The following is a 17,784-nucleotide window of genomic DNA, read 5'->3' on the forward strand; positions in this document are numbered from 1 at the left end:
CTGATGCAAAAAATCCGGATATTTGAGCAGTCAACTGCATTCAAAATATTCAACCATTATTTTTAAGTGAATAAAAATTATGGAAATAATTTGAAAAAATATGTTAATCAAAAATCAGATTCGAAATTCACGATTAAATTTGAAAGTTTGTTTATTTTGATTGCAAATTAAATATATTGCAATCATTAAATCCCTAAAAATCTGCAGTATTCTTCTCAGCAAACGTAAATACCATTTATACAGTTATTTTGTTTTTACCATTCTGCTCCATAACAATTCTGCTTCATAGAAACCACAGCAAATGTATTCTTCTTCATTCTTCTTGATTCTGCAACGCTTCAATAATTAAATATCAGGTTAGTGTATTCAAATATCAAAATTACAAATATTTCTATTCCCTTCATGGTCTTATTTATCGGTATCTATCACGTTCTCATTGTATGATTGCTATTCTTCTTCTTCTTTTTTGTAATTTTTCTTAATCGTCTACTTCTTCTACCTTTTCAGTTTAAAAGACGAAAAACTAATGAACATGACAAGTTCATTTTCTTTAAAAAAATAAAAAATAGTTTTTTTCAGATCTGAAACTTTACTATTACATTATTTTTTTTTTGTTTTGGTGTTACATTTACTTTGATTTGCTGTTACATTAAATCTAATTTATGATGTCAATTATTTTTACTTTGTCTATTTACGTATTAATGTAGATGTATACGAAAAAACTAATGAACATGAGAACTATTTTTTCTTTAACATGATTGTTGTGATCCAGCTTCAAGTTCATTACTACAAATTAGTGAATTAACCCATAATTCTGACATGATATGCCAAACCATTGGAGTTGACCTACAAAGTTATTACAATTCTAAATGGTCAGTCTTGCACAGTAACTTTTGTTTTGATGGTATGAAATTTTAAAATTTGTTTGTATTTATCTAAATACAATCTCAATAAAATGATTAATAATAGCATACAAGTTACCCTACGTATAAACAAGGGTCTGTAAGAAATCTACTCATTTGGTTTACACATTAAAAAATATATATTACTTACTTTAAGAAAAAATTATTAGGTGCTGATTTATAATTTTTCTGTTTTAATTGTTAGTTAGGATGTTCTTTACGTTAGTTGCTGATTTATAAATTATTAGATGCTGATTTATAAATTATTAGGTGCTGATTTATAATTTTTCTGTTTTAATTGTTAGTTAGGTTGCTAATTTTCCTTACAATTCTATATGGTTTAAATTTTCTTGCAGAAAATGAATATAGGAAATAAGGTTTACCTAAATAACATTGACCAGATAGATGAAAAATCACATATCAAGGTTCGGGTGCTTAAAATTTGAAACTTTGTCAGAAATAATAAAGTTTGTTCGATTGAAATGATCCTGATGGACGAGGAGGTTTGTTGTATTTCATATATTTTTTATTCATCATTCAATATTAGACATGTTTCATGAAAATAATAATTTTTAGTTTTTTTTTAAACAGGGTACACAATACCATGCTCGTGTCTTCAATTAGAATTTCTCCAGATTTCGTCATCTTTTAAAGGAAGATGAAAGTTATATAGTTATAAAACCCAATATGGCTGTTGTTACTAATGGTTTTAGTTATACAGGTCATAAACAGACCTTAACTTTGGATTGGAAAAGCATCCTAAAAAAATGTGATGCTTTCTCGGGTCCGGTCAATGGATTTATGTTTGTTGACTTTAATTCTATCATAGAACAAACATGCCCAAGAGACACATTCTTTGGTTAGTTATAAAATATTAATAAAATCATTTTTTATCATTTGTTTTTTTGGTTATAAATTTTATTATTTAAATATTATGATTTTAATTCAACAGTTTATGTTGTGTTATCTGTTGTGTAGATGTTATTGGACATATCGTGTCATTTAGGCCTCTTGAAACTTCAAATCCAGTACCATCCAAGCATTATATAAAACTCACTCTTAGCAACCTAGAGTGAGATTATATTTTATTATTTATTTATTATTTATTATCTTTAATTAATCACAAATTAATATTAATATACGATTTTTTGGTTTATTTAGTTCTGTACATCTGAAGGTTACTATTTTTGGAAGTCAAGCATATCAAATTTCAGAATACCTAAAAAATAACCCGACGGTTAATTGTGTTGTTATCGTGATGCAGTTTTTGAAGCTAAACATTTGGAATGGTTTGTATTCACTCTTTATATATAGATGTTTATAATTACTGTTTTTATATAATTTTTATTAATTGGATATACATTTTTTACAGGTATTGGTGAAGCTAAAAGTCATTTTGAAGTAACGAAATTGTTCATAAATTCTGACATTTATGAAATTAATGAGTTTAAAAATAAGTTAGTTTCCAATTGTTTTTTATTTTTTTATAATGTATTTTAACTTAAAAAAAACACAAATCCTAATATTCTTGAATTTAAATTAAACATCACAGGTTGAAATGTCATGACAATTTTGGTATAACTGAAAAAAGCATAACTACACTTCAAAGCTACTCTTCTTCATATACAGATGACTTTAAGGGCAATTTTCCATTAAAAACAGTTTGTGAGATCACCGAACCAATTAAGGTATATTGCATTATTTGATATGTTTTACATTTTATTTTTGCATAATTTATTTTAATAAGTTTTACATTTAATATGATACAGGAAATGAAGTTTTTATTAGTTGCTTCCATTGTTAATATAAGGCAGAATCTACCATGGTATTATGAAGCATCCAAAAAATGTGGAAAAAAAAATAATCCCTGTTCCCAAAGCCAATCATTCGTATACCAACCCTGAGGGAATTTCAGAAACTATGGTTGTCGAGTGTACAAATGCACAATGCAAAAAATCTGAATTTCAGACAGTTATTAAGTAAACACATATTTATTTCAATTAATTTTGTCAATCTGTAAAACAACACTAACAATGACATAATTTTTTTGTTTTAGGTATATAATTCCAATCAACGTACAAGATTGTACTGGAACCATTGGATTGACTCTTTTTGATAGGGAAGCAAAGAGGCTGTTAAATATAAGTGCATACGAGTTGAAAAAGATACATGATGCGGTATATTATTCATACCTTAAAATCAGAATACATTTACTTTTTTTTAAAATTTATTAAAATATATCTTACAGGCCGGAGACAGTGATGCACTATTTCCAATGCAACTTAACGTGTTGAAAAACCGCAAGTTTGGTTTTGTTGTAGATATTACAGAATACAATGTCAACAACTATAATAACATCTACACAGTTCTCAGAGTTACAGAAGATATGTCCATTGTTTCTGAATTGGAAAGTAAAATAGAACTTATGGTATGTAACCTTTTATTGTTGAAAATTTACAATTCTTTACTGTTAAAATACATAACGATTAACATATTTCCATTTTATTTTTTAGAGTATTCAATCTGTCTCCTTAAATCAAGTTGCTTTGGAATCAGATGATGTTGTACAGCCTGTTCAAAAGGTTTTTCAATTCCTTTTATAAACTTTTATTTAGATTAGTTTTTATTTGGAATTAAACACTTATTATTATTTTTTTTTAAATTAGGATGTGATCTCACAAACAGATGAAAGTTTTACACCCTCAACAGTTGATAAGTCAACCGCAACAAGTCCAAGCAAAATATCAGGTGATTTGAAGCGCAACCTCCAAGAAATTTATGATGTTGATTCTGGAGATGATTTAAGTTCAACTAAGGCTAAAAGAAAGTCAACCGGAGAGGAAACTCCACTCTTAATTCCAAAATTGGAAAAGTGAGTTGCTATTGGTTATAACACACATTTAATATATTTTGATCATTTGTTTTGGTTTTAAAGATATTTTGATTGCTTGGTATGATTTTTATTTTGGGATATTTAGGATGTGAAATATTATTGGTTTTGAATATTTTTGGATATTTTTATTGTTTTAAAGTGGACAAGTTAGTTGATTTTGGTTTTAACTCAAATTAAATATATTTTGAAGTTTATTTGCTTGTAAATATATTTTGAATTTTTTCTTAATATTTAAAATTTTTGGCCGATATTGCCTATGGGGTTATTATTGTTCAAATGTTACATCTCATCCAGGTTGTTAAGTAGTATAAGGTTTTTATGATTTTTTGGCTACCCCTTTTAGTTAAAAAGTATAATGCCTTTGTTGTCTCTTCCTTTAAGCATAATGCTATTGTTGATTTTCCCCTTTGAAGTGTATTGCTATTCGTATCTACTAGTGTAGTAGTATGTTTTATTTTAATATTTAATTTTTGTTTTGTAAATAGTTTTTATTTAGACTCTTAATTAGCAATGATTGGCTCTTTTATTTAAAAAGTAAAATAAATGAAGTCTAAACTGTTATGTCTTGATAAAATGACTATTTTACCCATTTTACCCCTATTATACTTATAAAAGTTTACCTTATTATACAAATGAAAATTGCTTTACATTTGAATTATATTGTTATAACTTGGTATATTTATCAAAGTACAATTTTGTGATAATAATAAATGAAATTAGGATGCTATAATAATCAAAATACTTGAAATACATTTTTATTTCTAGCATTTAGCTCAATATTTAAACAAAAAATGATAGTGATAATAATACCTGTTAATTAAGAAAAGGTGCTGAAACAGAATTCAGTGAGTATGAGCTTAACTTATAATCTCTTTGCATAGCCTGTAGAAAATAATACAATGAATTAAAACCGTATAGTTATCCCTACATATCAACTTACTTTTTCGATAATATTTTTACAGAAGTAATGACCTGAATTCTTTCAAACTGAACTCTCCCTTCCAATGTAACTTCTTTACTTTCACTTGTACAATACTGTAACAACAATGAGTAAATTTAAAGTAGCAATGATTCGAATCAAAAAAAAAATTCCAGATTTTTTGTTTTTAATAAACAATTTTCCGAAAATACCCCTAAGATCTTTTGTTATATTAAAGGTTGCAAATGCTCTGAATCTAATTGCAATTCATTCGATAAGCACATAGGCATTCAAACTTCTTTTGCTATCACAGAAAAAAAAACACATTGTTGTAATAATCCAGAAAAAGTACAGGTAAAAAGAATGCAATCAAAAACTTTAACATAACAATTTACTTGAGTAAATTTCTTTTTATATATGAATTAAAAATTGAATAAGAGGATCATGTGTAGTCTCAGCAAAGACACCCTTTCCACCAGCACACTCCATCTCGATACTTAATATGCAAAATGGACCCATTTTTTAAAATTATCCTTCTGGAGCATGGCAAATGAGTTATGAATAACTATTACTTTTGTCACGATAATTATGTTATTTTTATTAAATAATCAATAACCAATTCTAAACAAAATTTATATCTTTTATTTTCTTCAATTAATTCATACATTTTTGTAATCGTGTCAGCATATTTACTGATCTTCTATAAATTTCGTATATTCAAGATTCTATTTCCTAATATTCTATACTCCCTTTTTAGATGAATATCTTATATTAAACTAAATTTCAGTTGTAATCTTATAAATCCCAAAAAATCAGGAACAAAATTTTATCCAATAAAGATGCAACAACAATAAAATCATAAAATCAAAACCTTTTTCCAATATATATATATATATATATATATATATATATATATATATATATATATATATATATATATAACTTTACCTCAGAATGTGAAACCGAAAATTTTGAAACTCCTCATTCGTCTTCTTTATGTTTCAATTGCTTCTGCGATTCTTTTTTCATCAAACTTACATCAGGGTGCTTCATTCAAGTTCTAATCCTCATTCCAGTTCACAAATCAACTGCTTTTCATTTTAAAGCCGTCTTACTTCCTGCAAGATTTCCATATCCGTATGTCAGGTTAGTATTATGAGTTTACATTACATTGAAATATTCAATATTACAATTTATAAGTTATCAGAATTATTGAAATATTATTTTATTAAATAATTAATTTTTAAATTGAATTCAAAAACAGCACCCGTGGGTTCCACGGGTTTTAACCTAGTATATATATATATATATATATATATATATATATATATATATATATATATATATATATATCGGCCGCCTAGGCGCTAGACGACCTCCAACCGCCTACGAATAGGTGTTAGAAGGTTAACTAATCGGCTTTGGTCAATATCGGTCAAAACCGGGCCAATTCGGTCCAAATCAGACAAAATCGGACCATTTAAATTTAATGAACCCACCAGCTCAAAGGAGTCGGCTAGTCTAAAATTTAATTGGGTTAGGTTTTCAAAGGAGGGAGCTATGCTTTTATATAAATGTTTTCCCTCATTGTTTTATCCCACCGGCGATGTGGGATACTCAATCAACAAAACCGCATCCCTCCTTCTCTTGCAATAAATTGATATGTCTTCTTTCTTCTTTCTTGATGCGCTATTGAAGCTGTCGAACAAAGAACACCCAAGAAGAAAAAAAACAGAAACACCGTCTGCTGCTTTCGTCTTCACCTCAAGCTTCGTCCTCATCTCTCTCACCTGCCACTGCTACTCTGTAGCCGCCGACTGATACTCATTCATCGTCATCTGCTCAATCATCGTCACCGGTCACTACCACACCCAACACCTCTGCATCCGCCTTCTTTTCTAAAATTGAAATTTATATGAAGTCTTTGATGGTAAGTTCTTCAATCTCGACTCAAATTAGTAGCAAGAACAGAATTCAACGGGTATGATTATTGAAGATCATATGTTTTCTTGTTGTTTTCTTTTAAATTCAATTTCGACTCAAATAAGTTCTTCATTTTGTTTTCTCGTTTTTTCTCAATGATTATTGATGTTATGTCTTCTCCAACTTGTCAATTATAATTTGATATCTTCTATTCTTCGTGCATTTGTGTCCGACCTGGTGATTTTTCGTTACAGATGGAGGGATTGTATCTACATGAAATCTTTAATAGTTTTGTGTATGAAACCATCTGCCCACAAAGCGTTCGATCAATTGCCTGAGTGAATATTTAATTGTTTTTTGTTACAGATGGAGGGTTATGCATACAAACACTAATGTATTAAGAAGATTCATTTGGAAATATGTATGGAAATGTGATGTATTAAGAGGATTCATTTGATAACTTGATACATTTGTATGAGTAGAATGGATTCTTTTGTTTCTATATAAAGAGGAATCCTTTGTTTCAAGAATGTATATGGAAATTTGATGTACTGAGGATCAAATGGGTTTTTTGTAATCATAGTTTGATGTTATAATGTTATATTAATTATTTTTAAATAATTTTTTTAATTGATATAATGTTATATTTATTAATATTATATTTAATATAATATTCTTAGGATTAATGTTATAATTATTAATCTTTTAATAAATTTTTTAATAATTAATGGTCACCGATTAAATACCCGATTAATCCCCGCCTAGCCGATTAATCCATTGACCCCAGTCCACCGATTAGCTTACGTCGAGCGATTTCTACAACCTTTATATATATATATATATATATATATATATATATATATACTAGGTACTTTTAAAAGCCGTGCTAAGCACAACCCACAGTTAGTCCAAATACGCATTGTTATTGGTTAGTAATGGCTTCGGTAAATAATTAAAGTCGGTTAAGTTTTTGGTATTGGTCGATGGTCCAAAATAACATAAAAAGGAAGACAGGTTGATATCAAAATTGAAAAACAAAGACTATATTACTATAAAAAGTGAAGACTATCAAAACTGAATCTTTAACATTTTTAAAAGGTTATTCTTCAACATTTTAAAAGGTTATTCTTCAGACAATATCTAATATTATTTTTGTACTATATGAACCAATGACACAATCAAATGTAAAACATAAAACATAGCATGTAGTTAAAAAAGAAAAGACAAATTTTTGGAAAAATATATAAAGTGCCGATGATGATAATTTACATTCACATTTTTAGCCAGAAAAATTGACCCATACTTCATATCCTCTAAGTTTTGCCTCCAAATCCTTATCAATTTAATGACCAAATCGACCCCGATAGCAATCTCCCTAATCTAGTGACACAATACAACTGTTGAAACATTACTACAACCCAAAACCTTCAAAGGAAATTGAATGAAAAGAAATAAAATCACACATTGAAAAATCTCATATTTAATTTTATAATAAAAAAGAATCTACATAATTTTATTTACCTTCCGCCCTTTAAGCCCAAATATGATATTCTCCTGCAATTAAGAGAAAACCTCCACCCACAAAGAGTGAAAGAACCCCTTTCTATACTTTCATATTTCTGAAAGACCCAAACTTTCATACTTGACAATATAGTTACTCCAAAACATGCTACATGCATATTTATAAAACATTATCTTACATTGATAAAGTGATTACAAAAGATTGGATACAAACCGACTATGTTTTAAGATTTTACATAACTACCCAGGATATTGTAATTTTATACAAACATAAACTGAAGTACAAAAGCACTATTACAAACTATTCTAAGTCTTCCAACTATACTGGGTGCTTATTGCCTGCATTATGTTAAAACATTGGGAGGGGTAAGCGATAACGCTTAGTGAGTTCAATAATAAATACAATATAACGTTATGCCATATATATACTTTAATATGCTAGACGCAAAGAGGAACAAGGAACAACAAAGGCATAATGCGAAAAGCTTTCCATATCAATCAATGACTCGATTCAAAAATATACAATCAATAAGATATAACAATTTCCATACTTGATAAACATCAATAACGCTTTGGCCCAAATGGCACAGAAGACATACAACTTCGGATTAACCTTTTGGTAGATTTCAGGTTTTCACGCCCTGTCTAACCTTCTGTCAATGCCATAGAATAGAGTCATTCACTTACTGGGGGACATGCTCTATATGGCCAGAGGCTACATACCAGTACCACCGTGAATCTGAGTTCTTAAACTGATCACATGGTCAAAGGTATAGCTTTGCTATCATAAATAGCATAAATAAAAATAACACGGGAAAATACTCAGGAATATTATTCTACCGAAGCCAAAGTGATGCCTATGTCATACACTTCATGGTCAACAGTTCATACCAATACCTAAGTGATGCCTATGTCATACACTTCAAGTCAGAGGTACAACCTTGCTATAAAAATAGCGGAAACAACAACTCGAGATGATAACATGGAAAAGCACATAGCACATATAACACATAACATACAATTGCTCCTATATATTAAACTCACATTGAATTAACCGGGGGTCAAAATAATAATTTGTGCAGCATTTCGGCTCTAAATATGACTTTCGTCGTTGAAAACCGGGAGTTTTCTTGAAAACCGGGCTCTGCGAAGGTAGAGCTTCGAAACCGAAAAGATAAATTTTTCGGGCTTCTCGGGAACTTCAGGGCGTGTTTCGGGCATTGGAATTAATCCCGGGGCTTCGGGGAATGTCAAAATAATAGAAATATGGAAAAAGGGGGTGAAAATGGCAATTTTCCCATTTTCCCCGGGTAATCTCGCAAGTGATCTATTTATAGGGGAGGAGATCCGGAGCTTCGGATCCGAGGCTAGGAGGGTCAGCAGCTGCGAAGGCCATGCGGCAGCAGGAGCTCGGTTCGGAGGCCAGAAGTCGCGCATGCGAGGCGGCCAGGTGCGAGGCTCGGAAGGGTGACACGGGGCGAGCTTGCGAGGCACCAGCTCATCAGACGTGTCATCGACTTCGGACAGATGGAAGCCTCTTAGTGGACCGGACTTCGGTCCAATGGGGAAAGGGGTGACGACTTCGGACCAATCAGAGGGTGCCACGCGAGGCTGCGGTCCAATCAGAAGATGCTACGTGGATCAACACTATTCATGCGAAAATTAAATGAAAAATGTGCCCAATCTTGTAAATTCCATAACTTTCTCATACGGGCTTCGTTTTTGACGTTCTTTATATGCACGCGTAGAGAAAATTATGCTCTACAACTTTCGTTTAGACTTCGTCGGAAAATTTTGAATTTATTTTTATATTATTATTTTTAACAGACCGGGACTGGTAAATCCGTTAAAAATTCATAACTTCTTCATCCGACGTCCGTTTTCATCAGACTTTTTACCGTTGTACTACTAATGACGAGACCTTCGATTCTCGTTTAGGTTGTGTCGGCTAAAAATCACTCGATCTAAAATTCGAGTTTTTAGCTGTCTACTGCTAAGCTGAAACTTAGAAAAATCATAACTTCCCCATACGAAGTCAGATTTTGGCGTTCTTTTTATCGAACTTCTCGGTTTAACGAATACTACGACTTTCATTTAGATCACTAAGGCTAAAAAGTAATTTATCAAAAACTCACTTTTTACGTCATTCGGCACCGTGCCGGTTTTATCGCGGATCTTCGATTGGTCATAACTTCTTCGTTATAACTCGGATTTCGACGAGGTTTTCGCCTACATGTTTCTAACGAGATTATCTACAACTTTCAATAATAAAATTTTACTTATTTCAAATTTTATATTTTTGCTAAATTTCACTATTTGGCTTTTAATTGGAATCTCATAAGACTTCCAATATTTTATGAGTGATTCTAAACATAGTTTTACCTTATTTCTAGTAAAAACTATCTGTTAGAACTCAACACTCAATTTCACATAATATTTCATAATATTTTTAACTTTTTGGATTACATAACACGATTTCAAAACGTGTATGTTACAAAGAGTACAGTTGTGATGTTATCCACTGGAGATTTTAATTATACCAATAAAATGAAAGATATATATATATATATATATATATATATATATATATATATATATATATATATATATATATATATAGTGGAGTAGAAGACACGGATAATAAGTCATGAATTTTCCCCACTCATGCTTTAAAAAACACTAGGGTGTTTGGATAGGGAAAAAAGATGGTGCTTATTGCTCAGGGGCGGATTTAGGAGGGGTCACCGGTGGCACTGGCAACCTCTGACTTTTCCGGCCGTAGTGGAAAATTTTTCGAAATTTTTAAAATTTTTTATTTTTTCTATTATCGTGCAACCCGTAACTCTTCCGTGCAACCCCTAATGTGAAATCCTGTGTCCGCCCCTGTTATTGTTTATTGCTTATTCCCACCACAATAAGTTAAGTTTAAGTGTTTGGATAGGAATCCTTAAAAATCAGCTTATTGTGGTAGGGATAAGCTAAATAAGCTGATTTTAATAAGCATCTCCCTCATTGCTTATTGTTTATTGCTTATTCCCACCGCAAATAAGCTAATAAGCTATAATCTAATTTATCCAAACACCCCCTTAATTTTATATCCCTGATGAACATTTTGTATGTGAAGAACGATTAGAAATTTTCTAATAAAAAATAGATCTAGAATTCAAGGAAGAAATACTAAATGATAATAGGGAAAGTTCTTAAACATGGAATGTTCTTTTTAGAGGCTTGCCAAATCCATCTATCCATGGCAAAAAGATCAAAAAATTGTAACAACCTATCACGAAAAATAAGAAAATTGTAAATTTAGTAAACCCAAATGTGGTACATTGTTGAATGCATTAAATCATCAATGGAAACCTCAATAAAATAAAAAAGATTGATTAAAACGGAGGAACATACCACACTTGTTAGTGATTTGCTTGACCTTAAGTTCAAGTATCTTGACACCAATTTCCTTTAGTAATCTAGTTGATATACATTATAATTTATAAGAAACTTTTTAGACATTACTTTGCCAAGATTTCCCAACAACCAACCGAATGGAAGGATACGGAGAATGTTGGAAGGGTATGTGTTTTTATTTTTCTTATCTTTTAGTTGTAACAAAAATTGGTAACTGCTTCACTTAAAGCGTATGACAGTCCTATATCATCACAAGCTTCTGATCATAGAGGTACCCTTTAACAAACTCATATCGACATGAAATTGTGCTTGTTACATAATAAAGACTCAAATATGGCTTTACACATGTAGTAATATTTCCATAGAAGTTCATTCTTAATTTCTTACAGAAGCAAATCAAAAACGAACATGGTTCCAAAGTCACTATGGATAGCTTCAATATTATTGACAAATGTTTGCATTTTACGTTATTTTTGTCAAAAATACCTTTTGTTATGAGATTCTTATATGGAACACGTTCAACCCTTACATTTAGGTGGATGATACGTCCACAATCTGAAAATATGAAGGGACTATTATTACCCTTCGGAAGCAAAGCCTCTAAAATTAGCATTACTTTCATAAACGTGTCAAAAATACCTTTTGTTATGAGATTCTTATATGGAACACGTTCAACCCTTACATTTAGGTGGATGATACGTCCACAATCTGAAAATATGAAGGGACTATTATTACCCTTCGGAAGCAAAGCCTCTAAAATTAGCATTACTTTCATAAACGTGATTAATGAGATTCCAATATATATATATATATATATATATATATATATATATATATATATATATATATATATATATATATATATAGGAATCTAGAAAACGCATAAAAAACTGTAGTATAGAATCAGGGGCAGGGTTAGTACCTCATTTATTTGCCACCATAGAAAATTCCATCATATCTGATCTTGTTAGAAAGTCAATCATCATATGGACCTAGTATATGGAGATCTAGCTGAAGGCCATTGAGATAAATAGTTTCAGAGCAGGTAGTTCTCCAGAACAAAGATGTGGATTTCCTCTTTACAAATCAGATTACAACAAATAAGTACATTCCAATGGAAGAAAATTCAATGAGGCAATTTATCGAAGATGTTATGAACATCATCAAAGTCTTTTTCAATAAAAAATTTACATATGAATTCATCACCCAAAATGCTTCACATCATAGCGATAAAAAAAAAAGAGAAGAAAAACATGTACTGAAATAATAAGGGCTGACTAATCGTGAAGGAAATTCATCCATTGTTCTTCATCACCAAAATGATAAAATAGAGAAAGGAGAAACACAGAAATTCAGAAGACTTTTAAGTTAAATACGAAATAAAATTGATGAATTACGAACCTTGCTGATTCCCGAAGAAGCTCTAATGATCAATACTCTTACCTTCGGTAAAAAAATTTAGCTTCAAGGACTCAAAATTCGCAAATCCCTTTAGCTCTAGGGCTCAAAAAGACTACCTGAAACCCTAGAAAAGAAGAACGAGGAAAAAGTGAGATTGATGGTGGTGTGTGACGGCATAGATTGAGAAACGAGGCTAGCCATGTGATAAAGGCGGTATAGGAAAATAGGAGAAGATATATAGAAAAGAAGAAAATTCATACCGTCGTCATCAATAACTTAGACATATCTAGTTATTGGCGCCACCGTAGAAGAAGGGCTATGCAGCATATTACCGGGGCGATGGGAACCAAATGAAATCGTAAAGATACGTCGATTTTACTGTTGCCGGAGCTGTTGATTTAGCGTGGAGCCGAAGAACAAGTATCAGCGTCAAGCGAGAAAAATGAAAAGCAAAAATATGGATAGTCGATGGTTACAAGTAGAGATAAAGTGGTTGTACATGGAATTTGGAAACGTAATGGGGAAACCAAGATAATGGAATACAGGTTTGATCAATGTTTTAAAAAACCCGTTTTTTTAGTTGAACCGGTATGGTGACCGGTTCCCGGTTCGACCGCCGAGTGAACCGGTTTCTATATTTTCATGTTTTTTTTTTCTATTTTCTTACACATACATACATATATAAATTATGAATTTGATGTTTACAAGTTCAAACATTAAAAATACACATAAAAATAAGTTGTAAATGAATCCAAATACATTAAAATAACACATAACCATAAGTTTTAATGTTTTACATCAATCGATATACGCCAAAAAGAAAATAAAATATAATATCAAAATCAAATATAATTTTAGATGAATACAACCACATCAAAAAACTTTATAACATTTACCAAATGTTTTTATTTATAGAAAACTAAATAGATTTGGAAAAAAAAAATCATCAAAGTTTATTATGTAAATGGTTCTTTTTCATGTGTTTTTATTCGGTTCAACCGGTTTATTTTGACCGTTTCAACCGGATTTTTCTAAAAACCGGCCGGTTCAATCCGGTTTAGAAATCAATGTAAAATCGGTGATAGTTGAACCGCTTCCTCCCCCGATTCCCGGTTCAACTGGCCGGTTCAAACCGATTTTTAAAACATTGGGTTTCATAACTCCATATCTCTTAGCTAATGACTCAGGATAACACCGTCTACGGTAGATACCTTTATAGATCCGATCCGACCCTCCATCATATACCCGATCCAACAAAAAAGAAGCAAAAATCAACGAAATTCAGCTAAAATCCTACAAAAACCCACAAAAATACTTGCTTATTCACAAGCCCTTCACGTCATCCCACTTATCTATATTCTTAATGCATATATATATATATATATATATATATATATATATATATATAATTGGTGTGAACTAGTATTTTACCCGTCGCGCGTTGCGGCGGCAGTAAAGTATTTAAGTAGTAGAAAGTAAATTGCTACATGTTAATCAGGAACTTAGGAAGATTTAAGTTGACAACCCACAATAGTGAGGGGCCAAAGTCATATCCATGCTAAGCAAAGATAATCAAAACCATATTATATGTGACACGCATATAAAAATAAATAACTAAGATTTTTTTAAATTAACGAACATAAATTCAAATAATTAAAAACGTATTATATGTGTCCCGACTTATATGTAGGAAACGTGCATAAAAATAAGCACGAAAAGGTAAAAAGTTACGTTGAAACGTAGACAGACTCGAATTTATATTGACACGTACATAAAAAGAATATTTTTTTAAATTAACGGACTATAGTTATAAATTTACGTTGAAACAATTTACATCGAAACGTTGACCACCTCTAATTTATATCGACACATACGAAAGGTTACAAAATCAGAGGGTTGTAACTGTCGGAAAATAAAAGTTTAGGAAAAAAAAGAGGTGAAATTGACAGGGCCGGCCCTAGGAGATGGGCAAGTTGGGCGACAGCCCCGGGCCTCGCCAAATCTCGGGACCCTACAAATAATGGTTAGCATATATATGTATATAGTTTTTAGCTAATATAAAATAAATGACGCCGTACAAACTAATAAAAAGCATATGTAGTTTATTTGGATGAAGCGCTTCATCGACTATATTAGGCGTCCCGAGTTCGAACTTCAATTTAGCCAAAGGTTGTTTTTTCCTTTTTTTTTCGTATACGTCCCAAGTTCGAACCTCGATTTGGCCGAAGGTTGTTTTTTCCTTTATTTTTTCATATATTTTACTTGTAAGGCCTAGGGCCCAACGGTTTCTATGTATTCTATTTGTTTCCTACTTGTAGTTTGGCTAAGGGGCCAGCAATTACCATCTCTGTATTTTTCCCTCCCTTTAATATTAGTATTATTGCTATTAATTAAAATATATTAATATTAGTTTTTGTTATTAGCACTGTTTTATATCTGGGCTTTATTCAACTAAGTACTTTTGTTAACTTGAGTTCTAGAGTTCAATTAAATATGATTTAGAACTTCTTTTTTAATGAAAATTTGTAACTCAGTGTACATGCTGTATGTATATCTTTTACAGACTTTGCAATTGGAAACTTTATTTATTAATTTGTACTAATCGTAGATCTTGAAAGGAATCTCGTCACTAAAGTAAGTATTATTGCAAAAAGAGTGTTATTGTATTAACTTTTTAATTTAATAAAATTTTCCGAGATGCCATATTTCATTAACAAAAAAAAATCATTATGAGGGTCTCGTTTTTTTTTGCCCCGGGCCTCAAATCAGTTGGACCGGCACTGGAAATTGACATTTCCCAATGTTTAAATATTTATAATAGAAACATAATCCCGGGGGAGGGGGGGGGGGCTTTCAAATATGGAAATGAATTGTAATTTGTCTTGTATAATTATGATGTAAAGTGAGTGTGTATTATATTACTTGATGTAACATAAAGTATGTAAGACCTTCAATACTCTAGGGGGCATTATTGTAAATAGGTTTGTCATATTGCAATCAAACGATTGCAATTCTATTATTGTACTCGGCTCCTTTGAGCCTATAAATAGGGTCTTTGCCCATATGAAATGAGAAGCGAAATTTGAGTGTTATAGATTTGAGTTGATCTCAATCTTCTTCTGTTGAAATAGTTTTCTATTTCTGAATAGCAGAGCCCTATCCAAACATATCCAATATTATCATATAATCATACCCAAACAACCCATCGTCAATCCATCCCGACGCATCATTCAGGTATAATTCTATCCTAATCATATTATTTTCGTCATGTCTTTAAATTTGGTATCAGAGCTAAGTAACGTTCTTATTATTCTTATTATTAGTTTGCATATTCAATCTATCGTTAGTAAGAATACATATATATGCAGCATCATAAAAAATAATCATTGTTTTTAAATATTCATATCGTCGTTATTAAAAAATCAATTCACCAACAATTAAAATAATTATCGTAAGAAGGTTTAATATCATAAACATGTCTCAAGAAATAGAAAACTCACCAATAGTTATTAATAACGAAGAAAATGAATCTGGATACACTTTTGATGCTTTAATCAATAAAAATAATATCAATAAAGATGCTATAAAAAAATCAAATTTTACACTATCCGAAAAACATAATTTTAGACATAACACATTAAAAAATTTCTTTTCTAGAAAAAATATTATATATTATGGAAAAATTATAGGAGAACGAGCAATACCTATAGAATCAACTCAAGGAAATATAACTATACCCATAATAAATAAACAACAAATTAGAAATAGATTATCTCATATCAAAGAAGCAGATAGAATAAAAATTGCTTATATTCATATATCAACTATTCAAATAATTCTAAAAAGTACTTTCAACGATTTAGATACACCAATAGAATTAGAAATAAGAGATGATCGTATAATTAATAACCAAGAAAGTATTATTGCAAAAGGAAAAGGTAATTTAATTGAAGGAAAAATAAAATTTGATATTAATATTCAATTAGGATTAAGTCTTAAAGATAAAAATCTAAGTAATAGCATTACTGTACGATATAAATTATTAAGACAAAATTTTATGATAAAAGGCAATCATCCATAAAGATGCTATAAAACTTTACAAAACATCAATTAATAGAAATTTATAAATCAATCCTAAAATGAGTAAAAGAAAAATAAATATTAACCCAAACAGTACCTTTATTACAACCAAAATGAGTGAATAGATGATTGCCTTTTATGTGAATGTAGTGTCCGGGGAATTTTGCTTGGATCATATATAGATTTTTTTTCCCTAATTTTTCTGATGTTTATGAGTTTTTTTGAATCATATATAGATTTTTTTCCCTAATTTTTCTGATGTTTATGAGTTTTTTTGAATCTATGCATGAGAAGGAATTGGATTGGGGTTTTATTATGTTGGTTTAGTGGAATATTAAAAACATATGAATTTGTATAACCAGTTACATGCTAACTAGCCACATCAAAAGTATAAGAAAAAACTAGATGAACCATGCAAAAAACCATCGTCAATTAAACATGGGTTTTAATTCCAAGTTCATGATGAGATATTTGTAGTAAAGTAATAGTTCCTCTTATTAAGACGGTCTTTCTATTTGAGATGAAATATAGGAAATTTTTGTTAAAAATTTCTCTTAAATATATGAACGATTTTTTTCACCGAAAAAATATAAAGAGAAATGTATATTACTCTTACTAGGTGTGAGGCCCGTGCACTACACGGGTTTATTAAAAATAAAAAGTTTAATATCAATATGTAAACATTAAACATTTTATAAAGTAATTGAAAAAAAAAGTTAAATCAATGAGTTTATAACATT

The 17,784-nt window shown here is 30.4% G+C and overlaps 1 long non-coding RNA gene across 6 annotated transcripts; it reads right to left on the reverse strand.

Annotated features, from left to right (window-relative positions):
- Positions 1–313: 313 nt before the first annotated feature.
- LOC145158494 (uncharacterized) lies at positions 314–13,496 on the reverse strand. Of its 6 annotated transcripts, XR_013737280.1 has the most exons (8): positions 13,225–13,496; positions 12,486–13,088; positions 12,203–12,299; positions 12,050–12,118; positions 5,663–5,832; positions 4,768–4,830; positions 4,606–4,677; positions 314–328 (listed from the first exon to the last, which is right to left on the reverse strand). It is a non-coding gene; the product is annotated as an uncharacterized LOC145158494 (long non-coding RNA). The 6 variants fall into 6 exon arrangements; XR_013737279.1 differs by lacking the exons at positions 314–328; positions 4,606–4,677; positions 4,768–4,830; positions 5,663–5,832 and adding exons at positions 7,945–8,017; positions 8,159–8,497; XR_013737281.1 differs by lacking the exons at positions 314–328; positions 4,606–4,677; positions 4,768–4,830; positions 5,663–5,832 and adding an exon at positions 10,784–11,435.
- Positions 13,497–17,784: the final 4,288 nt, after the last annotated feature.

The sequence above is a fragment of the Lactuca virosa genome, chromosome 1, assembly GCF_052849685.1.
Source record: "Lactuca virosa cultivar CGN04683 chromosome 1, Lactuca_virosa_CGN04683_v6, whole genome shotgun sequence".
NCBI lineage: Eukaryota > Viridiplantae > Streptophyta > Magnoliopsida > Asterales > Asteraceae > Lactuca > Lactuca virosa.